Consider the following 22068-nt stretch of genomic DNA (forward strand, 5'->3'; position numbering starts at 1 on the left):
TCTGTAAGCCTATATGGGGTGCCCTTTTTAAATAATTGCATATTGATAGGGGGGTGCCCACCAATAGGGAGATCACAGGTTTTATTACTGATGGGACCTGTAATGATCAGTAATAATCTGCTGGTTAACTTGGCAGCAGGGGTGCGACCACTGGAAAAAAATCATTGTACCCTAGCAGAAATCTTATACTGTGATCTGATAGTTGGAACAAAGTGATGCTAAAGTGAATGCTGTGCACCTTTTGTAAATCACTGATCCAGTTCCTGATATAGTGCCCTAAAGCGTTGTATGCAATGTGGTTTTTTTTGTCCACCTAAGATGGTCCCATTGCCCGCCAATGCACCAGTTTCTCAGCCCTCTGATGCTGCTTTTTAATCAAAATTTATGATGAGTATAAGGGATTCCACTCAAACATAAGTGTTGCTGCCCATGGTGAGTTTTATAATTCCTTCCATACCTGTTATTATTTATTCAGTCTCTTAGTTCTAAGCTGCTGCTTTCTGCTGAAGACACAAAAATCTGTGTGAGCTTTTCTCTCTGTATTCCCCTCCTCCCCCTCCCTTCTGAGACAGCTGACGTAAACAAGTACCTGGTCAGCTTTATCTGCAACATTGTAGCTTCTTTGTAATGCTGGGAGGGTTAATCTGAGGTCAAGTTCCTGAGTTACTGTGATCAATCCTCCCAGCATTACAGAGAAGCTACAAAGCTGGCCAGGGACTTGTTTACATCAGCTGTCTCAGAAGAGAGGGGGGAGGAGGGAAGACTGAGAGAAAGGCTCACATACAGATTTTTGTGTCTTCAGTAGAAAGCAGCAGCTCAGAACTGAGGAAAGGAGACTAAATAGATAATAAGTATGAAAGGAATTTTTAGTCTCAACATGAGCAGTAAAATATCAAAAGTTATGTTTGAGTGGAATACCCCTTTGAGCTGTGACAGTCATCCTTGCCTAAATCATCATGAATATTGATAAAGCAGCATCATTAGCATCCGGGAAAAGTGATGCATTGTGGGCGCTATGACCGACTCCAGTGCATGAAAGTTTTAGGTCAATATCTTGGGAACTGGACCACAGATTTACAGGCAGAACACAGCAATCATTTCAGAGTTGCACCCGATGTGCCCATACCAACACGTTAGCAAGAGCGAGGTTTCCGTTCGAGATTTTCCTTGGGCATTACATTTTCTCATTGAAATCAGTGGACTGAACTACTAATGCAGGGATGTACCAGCTCATCCAGATAAAGAGGGGCTCCTTGTAACCCCTCTAACAGACAAGAGTCCTGATCAAAGAGACTTTTCTGCGCCACAAGGATTTTCTGGGCCATTCAGGAGTCTGGTGAAAGCTCCAGGGCATTTTAGGCCACGCCCCTACCGCTAGGTTACACCCACTTGCCAGATACAGCAAAATGTCTAAAATGTACAATAAATATTGGGGGAGATTTATCAAACATGGTGTAAAGTAGAATTGGCCTAGTCGCCCCTAGCAACCAATCAGATCCCACCTTTTATTTTCCAAAGAGTCTGTGAGGAATGAAAAGTGGAATCTGATTGGTTGCTCGGGGCAACTGGGCCACTTTCATTTTACACCATGTTTGATAAATCTCCTCCATAGTGCAAGACATGTACGCCAGTTTTTTGGGCATTAGCCGTACTATATCTGCTCCATTTTCTCTCGTCTACCTGCCATCACCACTAGGGGAGCTCAGGAGCTGACTGGTTAGTATTATTGAACACACACTATGCAGTAATCTCCTGAGCCCCCTCTACTAACAGCTAGATGGTAAATGGCTGCCTGTGTGGGGGGAATTCTGTATCAGAAGAACCGAGGGTTTGATTCCTATAAAGAGCTATTAAGAAGTTCTTGAAGCCAAGCCGTGCAGACTGAAGCAGTGAGCAGAACGCACAGCCTTGGGGAGGCAGATTTACATGGGTGACTCTGTTCTCTTTGCGTATCATTATCAACCTGTGTTTTTTTATATATTATGTATCATGTCCATGTATTCATGTTACGCTAGATCCTGTATCACAGCAATATTAATGGTATATACTGCAAAAGGGGACTCCTTTGGCTGTAGTTATCTGTACCATGACGGTACTTCACTGTTGCTTTGCTGAGAAGTCCCAAAGGGAGAATCATTGCAACGGTGGTCATACATGCACACTGCCACTCCACTCACTGTGGGGACAGCTGATCTTTGTTCTTGTGATTGGTAAAGGTCCCAGTGGTCTACTTTGCATAGGGGGTTATCCAGCGCTTCAAAAACATGGCCACTTTTCCCCCTCTCTTGTCTCCAGTTCAGGTTTGGTTTGCAATTAAGCTCCATTTACTTCAATGGAACGGAGTTTGAAACCCCACCCAATCTGGAGAGGGGGAAAAGTGGCCATGTTTTTGTAGCGCTGGATAACCCCTTTAATCTTGGAATAACCAATATTATGGAAGTCCTATACTGGGATCCCACTTAATATCTATCAGACACCGGGGAGGGGATGTCAGATGGAGGAACCCAGCATAATAGGGCACCACAATTACATTAGAAAACACATCAAACATGACATCACCTTTTAAAGGGGGTTTCTACAATGTTCTAGAAAAATTACAAAGTGTATTATATTTATTGCTTTTGTTTCCCGTTGCAATGATTGTTAAGATATTCCGTCCATAGGGACGTCACTGCTGTTGGTCATGTCACCTATAAGGTCACTATGGATAACCCAGTAGCGCGGGGACAAATAACAGTTGTCTTCATGACCAATTCGTTAACTCATGTCTTTATAAGGGGTCCTGTACTATTATCTATATCATAAAAATCAAAGTCTGTCTGTCTGTCCTTCTGTCTGTCTGTCTGTCCTCTATAGACTTCCAAACGCCTAAACCGTTTGACCCCAAATTTGGCACACAGATACATTGGGTGCCCTGGAAGGTTTTAGCGAAGGTCCCGTCCCCGCCAGATGTACAGGAGGGGAGGGGGAGGGGGAAGAGCGCCCCATAGAGATGAATTGGAAAATCTCCTCACTGCACACACAGGTGATATAATTAGCTGCAGCAGACACGGCAGTTGGAGCCTTAGCAACCAATAGGATTACTGCTTTCATTTCCACAGGGAGCAATGGTTGCTAGGAAAGGTGCCTCACAACATCCACAGTAATAACTGGTAGACCCCTACTCCATCTATACAGTACATGTATATACAGGACCCCCTACTCCATCTATACAGTACATGTATATACAGGACCCCCTACTCCATCTATACAGTACATGTATATACAGGACCCCCTACTCCATCTATACACTACATGTACACAGGACCCCCTACTCCATCTATACAGTACATGTATATACAGGACCCCCTACTCCATCTATACAGTACATGTATATACAGGACCCCCTACTCCATCTATACAGTACATGTATACAGGACCCCCTACTCCATCTATACAGTACATGTATATACAGGACCCCCTACTCCATCTATACAGTACATGTATATACAGGACCCCGTACTCCATCTATACAGTACATGTATATACAGGGCCCCTTACTCCATCTATACAGTACATGTATATACAGGGCACACTACTCCATCTATACAGTACATGTATATACAGGACCCCGTACTCCATCTATACAGTACATGTATATACAGGGCCCCTTACTCCATCTATACAGTACATGTATATACAGGACCCCTACTCCAACTATACATTACATGTATATACAGGGCAACCTACTCCATCTATACAGTACATGTATATACAGGGCACAACAGGTATACCAAACTGTGACTGGGTAACACTGCCACACCAGACCTGACCAATACCGCCATACTGGGACTGGATAACACCTTTTCCGCTGCTCCCTGCTGCTGCTTCCCTCGCTGAAAGAGTCAGTTTTATGGTTGGCTTTGCTGTCAGCAGGGTTGGTTGGCCAATCACATTCTGCCGTCATGATGCTCTCACACCCCAGACTGTTCAAAATTGGCTTCTGCTTTAGGGAGATGCCTGTGATTGTTTCTGCTTGCACCTTAGCAGTGTTTTGAGCAGTGGTGCCTTTGATTACGAGCATAATTCGTTCCAGGACCGTGCTTGTAATCCAAATCCACTCTTAAACCAAAGCAAATTTTCCCATAAGAAATCATAGAAATGCAGACAATTGGTTCCACACCCCCCAAAAAATGATTTATTATTCTGAATAACATGTAACACAGATGAAACAAACATTCAGAAACAGCAGAATATGTGATATTATAAGTTACTGTACAGTAATGGAGAGGATGGGAAACACAAGGGCGGACAGAGAGTGCAGGGAGCATGAAGGAATGAGCAGGACAGATGTGGGCTCAGTATAGCAGTTCTCTCTGTCCGGGAAGAGAAGGGTTACAGCTGTGGAGAGATTACCTCCACAGTCCTGTCCCCTGATGTAATCCCCAGCCTGAAGTGGATCTGCTATGATTTGACCACCATGTGTAGACCATGCCCCTCCCCCACTCCCCCTCCCACCCAGTACAGGGAGCTCTTAAACCAAAGCAATGCTCTTAAACCAAGTCACAATTTTGAAAATCTGTGAGCTTTTCTTGCAAAACGCTCTAAATCCAAGTTACTCTTAAACCAAATTACCACTGTTTGTGTGTGTGTGTGTGTGTGTGTGTGTGTGTGTATATATATATATATATATATATATATATATATATATATATATATATATAAATATATATATATATATATATATATATATATTATATATATGTATACACACAATTCTCAGATGAAAACAAAAAGGCTACAAATAAAAAGGTTAAAAACAGAATAGGAGCTTAGGCTGGGTTCACACTGTGTTGTTGCTGTCCATTTAACGTATGCGTTTTATGGGAAAAAAAAACAGATTCACTTGTTTGCATCCGTTTGGATCCATTTCTCCTTTGACTTCCATTATTAAAAAAAAAAAGTTTTCTTTTTTAGCGTACACAATTACCTAAGTTACCATTTCTTGTGCCTGTCATTGGGGGACACAGCACCAGTGGGGTATAGGCTACTGCCACTAGGAGGCGACACTAGACAGAAGAAGAAGTGACTCCGCCTGGCAGCCTATACCCCTCCTACAGACACCAGGCTAACTCAGTTTTAGTCTAGTGTCCGTATGAGGTAGACACAGGTGCCACGCACCTCTTTATTATTTTAGTTTTATTTCTTTTTCTTTCTTTCTAGGTTATCAGGGGGACCGTCGGCGTGGGCTGCCACACCAGACGTAGCCTCCCCCTGAGGGTGCACTGGAAGTTTTCACTTCCCATGCGCCGGTCACCCGTCCCCCATTGCCAGCTCCCTGCGCAGGATGCCGGTACCCCACCCAGGTGCGAGGTTACCGAGGGGGTGACCCTGCGAGCACCCGAAGACGCCGGACAGGTGAGTAGTCCTGTCCTTGGGGGGGGGGGGTCATCCTGGCTAGGGCAACCAGTAGCCTCTTGCCTGCTCTCCCTAGTCCCCATTGCCACAGTGCACACTTCCCTGCAGCGCAGCCCTCTCTCCTCTATCCCCTGTCCTACTGGACAGGTTGTCTCCTGATCCCCCTTCTCATCTCCCTCCTAGCCTGGGCTGATGCCCACCCCCTTTCATCCAGGAGCCACTGCAGCCCGCAGCGGCTTCATAAGGGACAGCTGGGGGATTGCTGGGCTCCTCTCTCCCTTTCCGGTCGCGTTTTCTGGCGCTCCGCGCCGCCGTCTCACTGCCGCCGGCCTGCCCCACAAATTTAGGCCCCGGCTTCTGCCGGAGCTAGGCCGCGTCGGCGCACGCTAGTGACGTCACTGGGGGCGGGGCGCCCGCCCGTTTTTCGGCTCCTCCCGCCACAGCCCTTTCTCCTATTGGCTACTCTGTAGCCCCCACCTTTTTCCTCCTTGCCCCCTCCCTTCCTCCTCTTGCCGGCAGCAGCTTCAGCTCGTGGCCTCCTGCTGTTATCTCTGCCAGTACAGCAGCCTCAGCTCCCTGTGCACAGCAGCAGTCTAGCATCCAGTGCAGCTATTCCAGCGTGCACCAGCTACAGCTTCCAGTGCAGTCGTTCCAGTGCAGCTCCAGCATCCAGTGCAGTCGTTCCAGTGCAGCTCCAGCATCCAGTGCGGCAGCAGCTCCAGCATCCAGTGCGGCAGCAGCTCCAGCATCCAGTGCAGCAGCAACTCCAGGGTCTGGTAGGCTCACCCAGTGGGTGATATTCCCCTCCTCCACTCCCCAGGCTAACAGCCCTAGCTACCATGTCTGGTCCCCGGGATGACCCCCCTAGGCAGCTCGCTCCCGCGGCTGTGGCGACACACTTTGCGTGTGCTCCTTGCAATAAGAAATTCCCCTGTGGTCAGCCTGGTTCCCTCTGCCTGCTATGCCTTAACCCTGGTGCCACTTCCCAGGAGGCCCCCCCTCCAGGTCCTGATGTAGCTTCTCCTGAGTGGGCTAGATCCCTGTCCCAGGCGATCGGTGACCTCTCTAAGCTGTCGCAGGTCATGATCCATGCCATTGAGCGGTTGCCCTCTCAGGCGCCTCCAGCAGCAGGACCCTCCAGGGTATCTCCTGACTCCCCTTCCAGAGGACGGTCTCATAAGAGACCTAGACTCTCTGTCTCACGGTCGCCCTCTAGGTGTTCCTCAGACCTTTCTCCTCCCAGATCCACTGCAGGCGGTTCCGCTTCCCAGCGACCCCTCTCCGCCACCTCGGGGGACCCCTCTGACTCTGCTTCAGAGTCTGACAGGGAGGATCAGCTGGCCTCTGCAGTGCAAGCCTTGATCCGTGCAGTGCGAGACACCTTACATATTGAGGAGGAGTCCTCTTCTACCTCCAAGAGTGAGGTTTCCTTCCGTCGCCAGAAGCGACAGCCATTGGTTTTTCCCAGCCATAAGGATTTTGAGGACCTCCTAGCCAAGGAGTGGAATCACCCTGACCGGCGGATTCCATCCTCTAAGCGTGCCGAGGCTTTGTTTCCCTTCTCCCCTGACCTGGTCACTACATGGACAGTGCCCCCATCTGTGGATCCTCCAGTTTCTCGACTCTCCAAGTCAACTACTCTGCCTCTGGCAGATGGTGCCTCACTCACTGACCCGGTGGACAAGAAAATCGACGCTTTTTCGAAGTCTGTCTTTGTTGCAGCTGGTTCGGCCCTACGTCCTACCTTTGCTGCATCCTGGGTCAGCAAGGCTTGTTCCTCTTGGGCCAGGCAGTTAGTCCATGACCTCTCCCTGGACACCCCGCGTGAGGATCTCCTGTCTCTGGCCTCACAAATTCTACATGCGTCCAAATACTTGTGCGACGCTTCTCAGGAAGCTGCTCGTTTGTCTGCGCGGGCCCTGGCAAACTCTGTAGCCATCCGACGCTCTGTCTGGTTAAAATGCTGGTCAGCTGACGCCGCCTCCAAGAAGGCTCTGACTTCTCTTCCCTTTGCAGGAAACAGACTTTTTGGGGAGCGGCTGGATAAGATAATCTCGGACGCTACGGGGGGGAAGAGCTCCTTGCTTCCTCAAAACCGATCCCGGCGCCCTCAGCCTCCCAGGCGTTCCAGCCGTTTCCGCTCTTTTGAGCCTCCGGCACGTCGTCGCCCGGCTAAGGATACGCCTCCAGCTCCTTCTAGGAAGCCCTCCTTCAAACCCCGCCCCACCTGGCAGCCCCGTTCTCGCCCTTCTAAGGGTCCTGCACCCAAGTCTTCTTCCTGAGGGTCCTTCACCACTCGGGTCTCTCCCTCAAGTAGGGGGTCGTCTGCTCTCCTTCAAGGAGATTTGGCTCGCCCATGTGTCCGATGTGTGGGCTCGGGAGGTGGTGTCCTCAGGGTACAAAATCGAGTTTGTGTGCATTCCACCTCCTCGCTTTTTTCCATCAAATCTCCCACGCTCTTCGGCACGGCTTTCCGAGCTTTTTCGGGCGGTTCAGAATCTCCTAGCTCAAGGAGTTGTGGTCCCAGTTCCTCCCTCCGAGCACTTCCAGGGATTCTATTCCAATCTGTTCACAGTCCCCAAAAAGGACGGCTCGGTCCGTCCTATCCTGGATTTGAAACGGCTGAACAGGTTTGTTCGCCTTCGGCGGTTCCGCATGGAATCCTTGCGGTCGGTGGTCGCGTCTCTAGAGCAGGACGAATTTCTTGCTTCTATAGACATCCGCGACGCCTATCTGCATGTTCCCATCGCAGCCAGTCATCAACGTTTCCTACGTTTCGCCGTCGGTTCTGGACATTTCCAGTTCGTTGCCCTGCCCTTCGGGCTCGCCACGGCGCCTCGGGTCTTTACCAAGATCCTTGCACCTTTGATGGCTCTGCTTCGGTCAAAGGGGGTGGCTGTCCTGCCATACCTGGACGACCTTTTGGTAAAGGGCCGCTCCAAGCAGGACACTTTGTCCAGCCTCCAGATCACACTCGATCTCTTGACCAATTTCGGTTGGGTGATCAATTATCAAAAATCTTCCCTACTTCCCTCCCGCTCTATGGAGTTTCTCGGGATGCTATTCAACACCGAGATGGCCCGCGTCCTCCTTCCTCCAAACAAAGTTGCCTCCCTGCGCTCGGCAGTCTCTCTGCTCCGCTCGGGCGCCCCCTGTTCGATTCGCCTTTGCATGCGAGTCCTGGGCAAGATGGTCTCCTCTTTCGAGGCGATCCCCTTTGCTCAGTTTCATTCGCGCCCTCTGCAGCAAGCGATTCTGACGCAGTGGGACAGGTCCCCTCTGTCTCTCCACAAGAAGATCCTCCTGTCCCCTGCTGTTCGCAGGGAGCTTCTTTGGTGGTTGACGTCTCCGGTGGTCCTCCTCGGCCGCTCGTTCCTCCCCCTCAATTGGCTGGTCGTCTCTACGGATGCCAGCCTGTCCGGGTGGGGGGCTGTCTTCGGGAGCCACACAGCTCAGGGCTCTTGGTCGCCGACAGAGGCTCGGCTTCACATCAACATCCTGGAGCTCCGGGCCATCTTTCTCGCCCTGTCTCAGTGGACCGATCGCCTGAGGGGTTATCCGGTCCGTGTTCAGACCGACAACGTCACCGCCGTTGCCTATCTGAACCGTCAAGGCGGCACCAGGAGCCGCTCTGTCATGACCGAGGCCGCTCGCATTCTCCGTTGGGCGGAGCGGGTTGTTCCAGCTCTCTCGGCAGTCCACATTCCCGGGGTGGACAATTGGGCGGCGGACTACCTCAGCCGCGAAAGACTGGATCAGGGCGAATGGGCTCTACATCCCGAGGTGTTTCTTCAAATCTGCCGGCGGTGGGGATCCCCAGATGTGGATCTCTTCGCCTCCAGGCTGAACCACAAACTCCCCATCTATGTGACTCGGGCCCGGGATCCTTGCGCGTTCGCGGTCGACGCCTTGGTGACCCCATGGGAGCAGTTCTCCCTGGTTTACGCCTTTCCTCCTCTGCCCATTCTCCCACGAGTCCTGAAGCGCATCAAGGCACTCGGCGTTCCCGCCATTCTTGTCGCTCCAGACTGGCCGCGCCGGTCCTGGTACGCCGACGTAGTGCACCTCCTGGCCGACGCCCCCTGGCGCCTTCCCCTGCGGGCCGACCTCCTTTCACAAGGGCCAATATTCCACCCCAATTTACCTCAGCTGAGTTTGACGGCGTGGCTGTTGAGGCCGCGGTGTTGAGGTTTCGTGGGTTCTCGGAACCAGTCATCCAAACCATGCTTAAGGCCCGTAAGCCTCAGTCAGCTCGGGTCTACCATCGCGTGTGGAAGGCCTTCTTTTCTTGGTGCGAACAGAATAATTTTCACCCCTTGGTGTGTTCCACGCCCAAGATTCTTTCCTTTTTACAGTCCGGGCTGGATAAAGGCCTCAGTCATTCCACTTTGCGTTCGCAGATTTCCGCCCTGTCTGTTCTTTTTCAGCGGGCTCTAGCTTTCCGCCCCCAGGTGAAGACCTTTCTTCAGGGGGTGGTCCATTTGGCCCCTCCTTTTCGTCAGCCTTTAGAGCCCTGGGACCTTAATTTAGTCCTCGAGGTTCTGCAAGGTCCTCCCTTTGAGCCTCTTCGGGAGGTGTCTCTTTGTTTCCTTTCTTGGAAAGTCGCCTTCCTGGTGGCGGTTACCTCCATCCGTAGGGTGTCTGAACTGGCAGCGCTCTCTTGTCGCTCCCCTTATCTAGTCCTTCACAAGGACAAGGTGGTGCTTCGTCCTCTTCCTTCCTTCCTGCCGAAGGTCGTGTCTGCATTCCACCTTAATGAGGACATCATTCTCCCCTCTTTTTGCCCTGCGCCCTCCCATCCTAGGGAACGGTCCCTGCATTGTTTGGACCTTGTCCGGGCCATACGGATCTACTTGTCAGTCACTGCTTCCTTCCGCCGCTCGGATTCCTTGTTCGTGGTCCCGTCGGGTCCGCGCAAGGGGCTGGCGGCTTCCAAGACCACCATTGGGCGTTGGATCAGGGCAGCCATCGCAGAGGCCTACCGCGTTCGTGGCAGGGCTCCTCCTTTTCGGGTCACCGCTCATTCTACTCGAGCTGTGGGGGCCTCTTGGGCGGTTCGCCATCAGGCCTCAGTGTCCCAGGTCTGCAAGGCCGCCACCTGGTCTTCAGTTCACACTTTTTCAAAGTTTTATCAGGTCCATATCCTGGCTTCCTCTGACGCCAGTCTGGGCCGCAAGGTTCTGCAGGCCGCCGTGCGTTAGGCAGGCCGCATGGGGATTGTAATCTTCTTTCCCCACCCTCTGGGACTGCTTTTGTACGTCCCACTGGTGCTGTGTCCCCCAATGACAGGCACAAGAAAAGAGGATTTTTTTGTACTCACCGTAAAATCCCTTTCTTGTGGCTTCATTGGGGGACACAGCTCCCACCCTGTTTGAGGTTGTGCTCCCGGGGCTTGTTCTGTTCTTGGGGTTTTTTCGTTCCCGGGACCAGCCTGGTTTTTTTGCCTGTTTTTGTTACTACTTTCTACTGCTTGTGACTAAACTGAGTTAGCCTGGTGTCTGTAGGAGGGGTATAGGCTGCCAGGCGGAGTCACTTCTTCTTCTGTCTAGTGTCGCCTCCTAGTGGCAGTAGCCTATACCCCACTGGTGCTGTGTCCCCCAATGAAGCCACAAGAAAGGGATTTTACGGTGAGTACAAAAAAATCCTCTTTTAAAACGGGTCCATTAAACGGACTGCAGTGTAAGGCTATGTTCCCACACAGTTTTTTTTTGCTCAGTATTTTGCAACCAAAACCAGGAGCGGATTGAAAACACAGGCTATGTTCTCTCACTGTTAAAATTGGATTGGATGGTCGTCATTTAATGGCAAATAATTATTTCAAAACAAGGGCAATTATTTGCCATTAAATGGCGGCTATCTTTTTTTTTAACGATATTTTATTAGTGGCTTATGTAATATTTGAACATACATATTGAAAATTCATTACATATTCAAAAAGAAAGTTGCTCACAGGCAACAAAGGATTGTATGTTTACAATATCATACAGATACTATGAGCCTCTGTAATAACCTTAAAAAATGGCGGCTATCTACTCAATTTCAGCTGTGTTTGAACATAGCCTTTCTGTGTTTTCAATCCACTCCTGGTTTTGGTTGCAAAATCCTAAGCAGAAGTGAACAGAAGTATTATCGTGGCTGTGGGGTTCAGCAGAGAAAGGCTGTATTCCCACGTTGCGTGTTCCGCACCGAACACAGACGTAGTATGCCTATAACGGACTCTCCCCCGCCTGGGCAGCATCTGTAATAAGATGCTGGGTGCAGGGGAACTGTACTCTGATATGCGCTGCGCTGTAATGAATTAGCGGCATGCGGTGCTGTCATTACAGCGCGGCGCATATCTGTACAGTTCCCCCCGCTCCCAGCATGCTGCTCGGGCAAGGGAGAAGTCTGTTACAGGCATTCCACATGCGGAACAGGGAACGTATGAATGTAGCCAAAGATGGGCAGCCCCTCCAAGTAAAGTATGAATTTTTCTTCTTTTGGGTTATTTGATATATTATATGCCTTGGTGTAGCACTCAGGTATATACAGATGATGCCCGCTTTTTTCTTTAGTTTACTTGTTAGTTACAGTCGTTTCTATGATCATTTACTCCATCTGATCCCAACAAAAGAGCGAACAATGTGGAATTACACTGACCGATTAGCGAACAATGATTTTAGTGTCTGCACAAAATTCAACGATCAATGATACATGAATGATTTCTCAATTTCTCACTTTAACTTGGAATGATCTGACAATTATTTGCATGATAATCGCTCTGTGTAATGCTACGTTTACACGGAACGATTCTCCCAATCGTACGATTAACAACGTCGGAGTAACGATTTTTTTTTTCATACCGATCAGCGTTTAGACGGTACGATATATTGTATGGAAATTCGTTCTGCAATCGTTTTGCGAACGTTTAAGCCGATCTCACATGACTGTTCACACGGAGCGATCTGTGAATTTTTTGAGAACAGTCAACGACGATTCGAGAACTTGTTGAAAGATCAAAATGAACGATTTCTCGCTCGTCGTTTGATTGTTCGCTGTGTTTACACGTACGATTATCGTTCGAATTCATAGCTCATCTTGTCATTAAGTTGCCTATAATATCACAGGACTGTCCAGAGAAATATTTGTGCACAGGATGGGAGGAGAAAAAGCTTGTATACTCATCTTCCACCAGTCTCTGCAGCTAGGCACTCTGCCAATATGTTGGGGTGGAGAATAAAGCAGTAAACTGTAGTGAGGGTGGAGGAGATGCAGCTGAGAGCTCCCTCAGCAGCTCCCTGTGTAACTCATAGAGCTAAAATCAGACTCCCCTCCTGCGGGCTGTGCTGTCCTGCTCTGTGGTGAGTCTTTCCATAAGATGGCAGACATGGAGAAGCATGTGACATGGCCCGCCCTCCAGTGTCCACCACTGAGCCTGTACATACCTATGTTGGACACTCGGGGGGCGGGTCATGGTCACATCCTCCTCTATGTCGGCCATCTTATGGACAGACTCACCATACCTTACCTGCTCGGCGTAGCGGGTGTTCGAAATTCCCGGCTCCCCTCTTCAGTGCATTGATTGGCTGAAGAGGGGAGCCGGGAATTTCAAACAGCCAATCAGTGCTGAAGAGGAGCAGCGGGGTTGCTGATGGGCCGGCAGGGGTGGCGATCGAGCCGGCGCAGGGGGCTGTAGGATGCGTAGCCGGACTGCGGATGAGCGGGGGGCCGGGCTGCCGGACTTTCACGACAACCGTTTACACTGAACAATATGCGAATTTTTTGCGAACGATCAACGACGATTTGAGAACATGTTGAAAGATCAAAATGAACTATTTCTCGTTCATCATTTGATCGTTCGCTGCGTTTACACGTACGATTATCGATCGAATTTGACCGTTATCGTGCGAATTTGCACGATAATCGTTCCGTGTAAACGCAGCATTACTTAAACTACACACACAAAACAATTTTACTATAAAGTGGCCAACCCCTTTAAAGCTGTCATCACAAGACATAAAAACCTACATGGCCACTTTCTAACAAGCACAGCAATTGCAAAAAATTGTCTATCAGCCAGCGGGAAAAGACCCTAAAACTAGTTTGGTGCCCATAGACAGCGTTCAAAATTTTTTGTATAGCAGTTAAGGAAGTGAAGCCAGGCTCATGTTAGTTAAAAAAAAAAAAGACACCAAAGTCAAATTTATTGTTAGGCTGTTTTCATTTATTATAACCAAGGTTTTTGCTTTTTTACTTATATAGCTTTTTGTCTGTAAATATGAAAATAGACCATACATCAAGTTGCCGTTTCTCTAAATCGCTAAATATTGCCAAACAATGTCAACCAGCTGCCTCTAAAGCCACCAAAATACTGTGGTGTGTTAAAAGAGATGCAGGATCCTGACACAGAGAAATAAGGAGGACCTTTGGGGCATAGACTGTCAACCAGGCGGTTACACTGCTCAGTTCTGAGGAGAGCTCCGGTCCAGGCCCCACTGAGAACTGAGCAGAGGTAGGTGACCGCCCCCTTGGCAATTTGTGGACATCCTTGCAGTCTATGAACTGTAAAGGGAGCAGTCACCTTTCCTGGTTTCAGAAGTGAGGCACTGGGTGCTTGGGATCACTCCCGATAAACCAAACAAGCCCATTTGTGTATCAATTTTTTGTAAACAATATCTGCGAAACAGCACAACAGATTTTAATAAGAAAATCATACCACATACCAGAAGGCATATATGGGGTATGGTGGTGATACATTTCCTTTAAACCTACAGTATATATGTACTAATCAGAATGTAACGCATCCAGTAACCACCGAAAAACCCAGCAATAATGTCGGTCCATATTTGGCCATGGAGTAAAGGAATTTGTAGTTTCAACAAAGCGAGTCCAGCACCAACGAAAATCTGAAAATCAACAGGGGGAAAAAAAAGATTAATGTAATTTTTTTCTGTTATTGCCTAGTCTTATGTACTGTAGAGTTACTGCTTCATCAAACAATATACTGTAGAGGCAAAGACCACCCCTCTTGGCCATTTCCCACCCCTCTTGCCCAAGTAAATGTGGCTTGTTGGCATCTTATATTTGCCAATTTTGATGCATAAGAAAGCCACTTACGGCACGTGCTCTTTGAGATTTTGTCTAATTTGTCGGAAAACTATACTACCACCAATGACATACACTATGGTAGGTAGTTACATGGGTAGCACTACTTCTTTGCAGCTTCTTTTTGGCCACCTTTCCTAATGTCTGACTTTAAGACGCCCGATGGGTTTCACTGCATAAGTGTCCATAGAACGCAGATGTAGTAGCCTATACTGTATGTGGAGCCCTGTGTAGGTGAGTTTTGCTTGGCTCCCTGTCCCGTCAGCATGATAACATCAGTGCACCACCTTCATAGGGCCTCATGGCTGAAAACATGATCTGGCCTGGTTCATTTTATGATGACAAGGGGGCAGAAGTGATTATTATTACCGGGTTTCCCCGAAAATAAGACAGTGCCTTATATTAATTTTTTTTCCCAAAGAGGCACTCTGTCTTATTTTAGTGGGGTGTCTTGTTTCGCACCACACAAGCACATTGAGGGAGAGGAGGTGTGACCGGCACAGGAGGGAGACAGAGGGGTGGGCGGCACGGAAGGGAGACAGAGGGGTAAGCGGCACGGGACAATCACGGTGAGGGAGGGAGTAGGTGAGTGGCGGCGGGTAGCAATGGATGTCCTTACTTTCGGGAGGGGGTGCCTTATTTTAGGGGAACACTGTAGTATTATTGCTTTTGTGACACTTCTTTTGCACTATGATGGCATATGGAACACATTTATTAGGGGCACTACGTGTGATACCTTTGCTTTAACAGTATAACATTTAGGCTATGTTCACACTGCGTATGAGTCCGGCCGCATTACATACGCCGCCGTGCATGTGCGGCTGAAACTACGGGCGTGGGAAAAATCGACATGCGGCCGGATGCGTACGAACCACAAACATACGCCCGTAGTACAGTTATGCTTCCCTAGCTTGTTTCGAAGCGATCTGAAACAGGTCATTTACTTGGAAATCTTCGACCAGCCCAATAAAACTCACAGAACCTTTTGGATTGAAAAATCAATTTCAATTTGGCTGAAATAAGTACTTCGTACAGGACCGCATGGAAATCCATGGCCGTGAGTTGAAACATTTCCGTCCTCAAACAATGGTCTTGTTCATTTTTCGTAGTGTGCATTGTGCGGACGTATATCATATACTTTCAAGCAAACGCATCAACCTCAAAATTACGTGCATATATTTGCGGTTCGCACTATGGCCGGACTCATACGCAGTGTGAACATAGCCTTAGGGAGCACAACTCCCTATGAGGAACTTAGCCTAAAAGAAGGTGGGGAAATGCAAAAATGTCGAATCAAGGACATCTAAGTGGAAAACTGCACTTGCTGGCTTTTTCCAACCATGGTATCAAGTGTGTACCAAGACTAGACTAGAACAATGGACAGACACCTGACAGAACATCACAGAATAGCAGGCCATGTGTGGTTGATCTCAAAGGTGTGTATCTAAATGGCATGTTTGTCTTGCAACGATGTACCACAGTGTACCAAGTGGCCCAGCAGTACCACAGTGGGCAAGTAAGACACATTTCCACTATAGAATTCCTTGTGTTGACTGGGGTTTAGTAATGAGAGACTTAGAAGGGTGCACTTGATGGCCGTGCTCCTAATAACTAAGAAGAGATGTCACTAGACCTTGGACAGAAGGTCATCTGGAGTGAGGAGTCCCATTTCCTGGCATGCTGTATGACCTTTGATATCCCAATACTTAAAAAAAAAAATCAAAATTTTATTAAATTCACATTTTCATAAAAACAACAATACAAACCACAACCAAAAGGGTGAAACGGTACTACTACTACTACAAGGCACACATGTGGAATTGCAAAAAGAACAGCAAAAACATCAGGCAATTCTACTATAACTAAACAAGTGCACTTCACGACTCCCAGTGAGGGATAGTATTGCATGGGTTTATAAAAGTAGAGAGTGAGCTAACGTTCGGTCAAAGACCAAGGAAAAACCTCTGAGAAAGAGAAAGAAAAGAGAAAGAAGAAGAAAAAGAAAAAAAAAGGGGTGGGGGAGGGGAGTAGGAAAGGCTGCGCCTCACTGAGCCAGAAGAGTCTTATATTCATTCGTCTCGGTAAATTGGTCCCAGTAAAACCATGTCCGAAAAAACGTAGTCACTTCCGTGTAACTGTGCAGTGAGGTCTTCCATGTATTTGATGTCCTCGACTTTGCGGATCCACATGGCAATGCTAGGGGGATCAGGGTGGTGCCAAAGAGCCGGGATACATGCTAGCGCAGCGTTAATCAGATGTTGGAGGACAGAGCGCCGGTAAGTTTTAAGGGAAATGTCTGATATATGCAAGAGAAAGAGCGATGGAGAAAAGGGAAGTTGATGGTCAGTGAAAGTGGAGGCGATGCACCACACTTCCTTCCAGAAGGGGACCAATTTGGGACAGCTCCAGAAGGTATGTAAAAATGAGCCTTCTCCACTACAGTTTCTCCAGCATAATGGCGAGACATCAGGGAAGATCCAGTGAAGACGGGTAGGGACCCGGTACCAATGTGATAGTAGCTTAAAACCCGCCTCCTGGAGGCGCGAAGAAATGGAGGAGGAGTGTGTTCAAGTGTACAGGTAAGAGGAGTGTGTACAGGTGTGAAAAAGGAGGGGGTGGCTGTTCCGGAGGGGAGCCCAACAAGGTATATTGAAGGGAAAGCGAGTGGCGGAGGGGGCCGGAGATATCACAATACGTGAATGGTGAATTCTATATAGACCTAATAGCTGACGATCTCCCCCATATCTTCATGTTAAGTCTTTCCCAATGTTCTGTGTCATCAAGCTTGGATCACTAGGGAGTATTTAAAAGAACATGACAATGAATTCTCCAAACCATCTTGGCCCCCAAACTCAGTGGGCTATAATCCCATTGAAAACAATTGTGATATGCTGGAATAGGCTGTGAAATCTGATCTCACTGGGCATGGTTGGAGCTGAATATGAAGGATGGTTGCCACTTAGTAGAATTTATTCCTTGACGTCTTACAGCTGTGATCACTGAAGAATGTGTACCGACCTGTTGAGCAGGTGATCATACAATGCACATTACTTTCATTTACTATCATCCCTTTGCTTTGGATTAAAAAACACATCACAAAGCAAACACTAAAAATCTCATGATGTTCACTAGTTTCACTACACATCGGGGTAGGTCACCCTTTGATGATGGGAAGAGGGTTGGTGGCTATAAGATTCTCCAAACCTGGACAAATATGAAAGTGGTGGCTTTAGCTGAACTCCCATGCGTCATACTCACCTATGCGACTCATTGCTCGTATTTTAACTCCTCTTCTGCTAAGTTCCCGAATGTTAGTCGTTGAAGTGTGTCTATACTTCCTGGCAAATATGATGTACAACTTGACATGAGGGTTATCGGTGAGGAATGCGTCCATCAACATCCTAAGGCACCGATCACAAGGACTCCAAGAGATATACCATACAATAGTACATTGTTTCCAAGCACCTTGAAATCGTTCACCAAGAAATACTTCCTCCACGTGGGACTCTTCGGTGTTGGTAAGGTGACCTATATCTATAAGTTTGCCCTGATCATACACCTCATAGCACAGATGAGTTGCTGGAAGATGTCTAACTGGTCCATAATGAGAATAAAACATCTCAGGAGGCATCAAAATCATGGTGGTGAAAAGAGACAAAGTTTCAGACCTAAAAAAGAGAATTTCAAAAACATGTTAAAAAAACAAACCAAACCCTAAACACATGCAGGCATAAAACACATACAGGACAAAGCCCCTCACAGCTGAAAGTTTAGTACAGTTGTATTCAGACTGCTCAATGGGTGTTAAAGTGCACTGGTCAGCTGCAATTCACGTTCAAAACTGCTGACACTGTTAGATAGCTGTAAGGACAAGGAGACACATGGCACCTTTCATGTATCTGTCTGTGCTTCCAGAATGTAGAAAAATACTTTTTTTTCATCAGTGCACTATTTCAGAGAGGCTTTTCCCAAGCAACTGAACTCTGTAACACCTCCTTACCCCTCATATCACTGCCCCTTCTTGGGACTAATAATCTTGCAGGTATAGGAATGGGAAGGGGGCATCTCAACTGGGCAGCAGCTCCTACCTAAAGTATAGGATTGAGATGAGGAACCTTCATCCTTCCAGCTGTGGCAAAACCACAATTCCTATCATGCCTGGACAGGAAAAGCTTTGGCTGTCCAGGCATGATGGGAATTGTAGTTTTGCAACAGTTGGAGGGACGAAGGTTCCCCATCCCTGGTATAAGACCTAGGAAAGGGAGAATGGTAAAATTAACCAGCCATTCCCCCAGAAATGAGCTTCAGCTGTGTAGATTGGGGGGGAAATGGGAAAATATGGTAATGCAAAGTTTTATTTTTATAAGGGTAGCTTCACACATACGCATCGCAGCGGATTTGATGGTGCGGGTCCGCACCATCTAAAAAACTGAACACAAAATCAAATCTGCTGCGGCTCCTGTACGTGTGAACACACCCTAAAAGTAGTAAAATATTATATTCATACTGACCAACGAAACTACATTGTAAGCACTATGGTAATGAATAGGTGCAGTCCTCATAAAGCAATCTATAAACCATAAAAAGACAAATAGATAGATAAATACACACATAGTGGTACCTTGGTTTAAGAGTAACTTGGATTAAGAGCGTTTTGGTATAAGAGGTCACAGTTTTTTAAAATTGTGACTTGGTTTAAGAGCATTGCTTTGATATAAGAGCACCCTGTACTGGGTGGGAGGGGGAGTGGGGGAGGGGCATGGTCTGCATAGCGGGGTCTACAGCCCTGTACTCTGACCCTGGAAGTCTCCCTCACCTTCCAAATCATAGCAGATCCACTTCAGGCTGGGGCTTACATCAGGGGACAGGACTGTGGAGGTAATCACTTCATAGCTCCCCAGACAGAGTGCTGCTATACTGTGCTCACTCTACACCCTGCTCATTCCTTCATACTCCCTGCAGTCTCTATCAGCTCTCTCCATTATGGGGATCTGCTGCTCCATCCTGTATCTACAAGCTGCTGCTGTGTTTTCAGGTTCATGCAGTTACTATACATTATACTCCACATGCTGATTGCTATTCTGTACAGTAACTTATAATATCACATATTCAGCTGTTTCTAAATGTTTGTTTTATTTGTTTTACCTGTTATTTAGAATAAAAAAAAACATTATTTTTGGGGTGTGGAACCAATTGACTGCATTTCAGTGATTTCTTATGGGAAGTTTTGCTTTGGTTTAAGAGAGGATTTGGATTACAAGTACGGTCCTAGAACGGATTATGCTCGTAATACAAGGCACCACTATATATATATATATATATATATATATATATATATATATATATATATATATATATATTTATTACAGTATGCAGCTGACTGTGTTATTCTTCTTTATTACCTTAGTGCTGTATAGGAAGGTTCCCTGAAGTCTGGGACACACCATTAAAGTACAATTGTCTTTATTAATTACCAGATCCTACAAAATACATATATACAGTACAAGCTCTTACCCTCTAAAGAAGTCACTTATAATACCATGGACTCCCGCTCCCACCATCCCCACTAACATTTTTATGTCGAGTCCCTCAGCCGCCTTACTTCCCCATGAAGAGACGTCTCCACAGAGTCATAAACTACATAAAAGACCAGATACTTGATAAGTGTAACAAAGAAGGCAAAGTCCTTGGAGGAAATATTAGATCATAGATGATGAGGGGAACAACAGAGGAGACATAGTAAGATCTGAGCAACAGAGGAGACGTAGTAAGATCTGAGTTAACCCTTCCATATTCATTCTGTTAACCGTAACTCTACCAGATCATGTAATGTGTCATAGCCACACTACTAGTTTACTGTACTATACACATGTACTATATATGTATACATATGTTGCTTTGATTTTCGTTAGAATTGGTGTTAAACAGTGACGATTGTATTAGATAGGAGATAGATAGATAGATAGATAGATAGATAGATAGATAGATAGATAGATAGATAGATAGGAGAGATAGATAGATAGATAGATAGGAGATAGATAGATAGATAGATAGATAGATAGATAGATAGATAGATAGATAGATAGATAGATAGATAGATAGATAGGAGAGATAGATAGATAGATAGATAGATAGATAGATAGATAGATAGATAGATAGGAGATAGATAGATAGATAGATAGGAGAGATAGATAGATAGATAGATAGATAGATAGATAGATAGATAGATAGATAGATAGATAGGAGATAGATAGATAGATAGATAGATAGATAGATAGATAGATAGATAGATAGGAGATAGATAGATAGATAGATAGATAGATAGATAGGAGATAGATAGATAGATAGATAGATAGATAGATAGATAGATAGATAGATATTTTTAGTAATTTCAGCAGCACAGTTTGAAAAATACGGGTGCCAGGCAAATACTCCAACCACGAGTCCACAGTATATATGTAAAGTAGCTTGACGGCACTCCAGATAAGGTGAAAAAAAAGGGTTTACATTTATTCACAAAGTGCACAGCATACAAAGTAATTAGGCAACGTTTCTGTGGCCTCTCGCCACCATTTTCAAGCCATCAAGTGCCGTCAAGCTACTTTACATAGATAGATAGATAGATAGATGATAGATAGAAGATAGATAGATAGATAGATAGATAGATAGATAGATAGGAGATAGATAGATAGATAGATAGATAGATAGATAGATAGATAGATGATAGATAGAAGATAGATAGATAGATAGATAGATAGATAGATAGATAGATAGATAGAAGATAGATAGATAGATAGATAGATAGATAGGAGATAGATAGATAGATAGATAGATAGATAGAAGATAGATAGATAGATAGATGATAGATAATAGGTAGGAGATAGATAGATCAATAGATAGATAGATAAAATTGTAATTTATATTTGCGCTATTAAAAATATGTAATAGGGGACTTTTCATTGCCCTAAAAAACTGTACTACTCTATTATTATACCTGTATTATTATTAATATGACAGAAAGTCTAATATACAATATCTGCATGTTGCTAGAACTAAGTACAGATGTAAGAGTAGACAGAGCTTTGTGCTATCAGGAGACGTACTGACCTGGAGTCTTGTGTTATCCGCTCCTCTTCTCTAGTAGCTTCTCATTCTTATATGGAAATTACCCAAACTTATATATAGTTGGTAACTGGACTGTCTAGTTACTGTGTTAAATATTTTCTGGTTGGTGCTTGTGATACCGGTATTTGTGGCTATTTACATCATCTTTGTACTAACCACTCCCTGATGGAAAATAACTCATTGTGCGACCAGTGTCCAAAAGGCAAAAGGATAATGACTATATCGAGGAATGGAAACCGAAAGTTCTTGTCTCCCCTATGTCACAGGATCCAAGCTATCCAGTAAGAATACAGTTTTTGTTCAATAACCAGATATTCAGGTTTGGGAATAGTAAGGACTTAGTAGTAAGCAATTCTAATAATAATAATAATACCTGATGACCTGTTAGTGGCCATGAGGACTGGAATTGAGCACTGATGTAGATTTTGCAGGAAATTTACAGGGATGTTCTGATTTAAAAAA

The 22068-nt window shown here is 46.3% G+C and overlaps 1 long non-coding RNA gene across 1 annotated transcript; it reads right to left on the reverse strand.

Moving 5' to 3' along the window:
- Nucleotides 1–13595: 13595 nt before the first annotated feature.
- On the reverse strand, nucleotides 13596–21769 carry LOC138765692 (uncharacterized). Its single transcript, XR_011358622.1, has 3 exons — nucleotides 21589–21769; nucleotides 17740–18149; nucleotides 13596–14282 (listed from the first exon to the last, which is right to left on the reverse strand). It is a non-coding gene; the product is annotated as an uncharacterized lncRNA (long non-coding RNA).
- Between the last annotated feature and the right edge of the window lie 299 nt (nucleotides 21770–22068).

The sequence above is a fragment of the Dendropsophus ebraccatus genome, chromosome 10, assembly GCF_027789765.1.
Source record: "Dendropsophus ebraccatus isolate aDenEbr1 chromosome 10, aDenEbr1.pat, whole genome shotgun sequence".
NCBI lineage: Eukaryota > Metazoa > Chordata > Amphibia > Anura > Hylidae > Dendropsophus > Dendropsophus ebraccatus.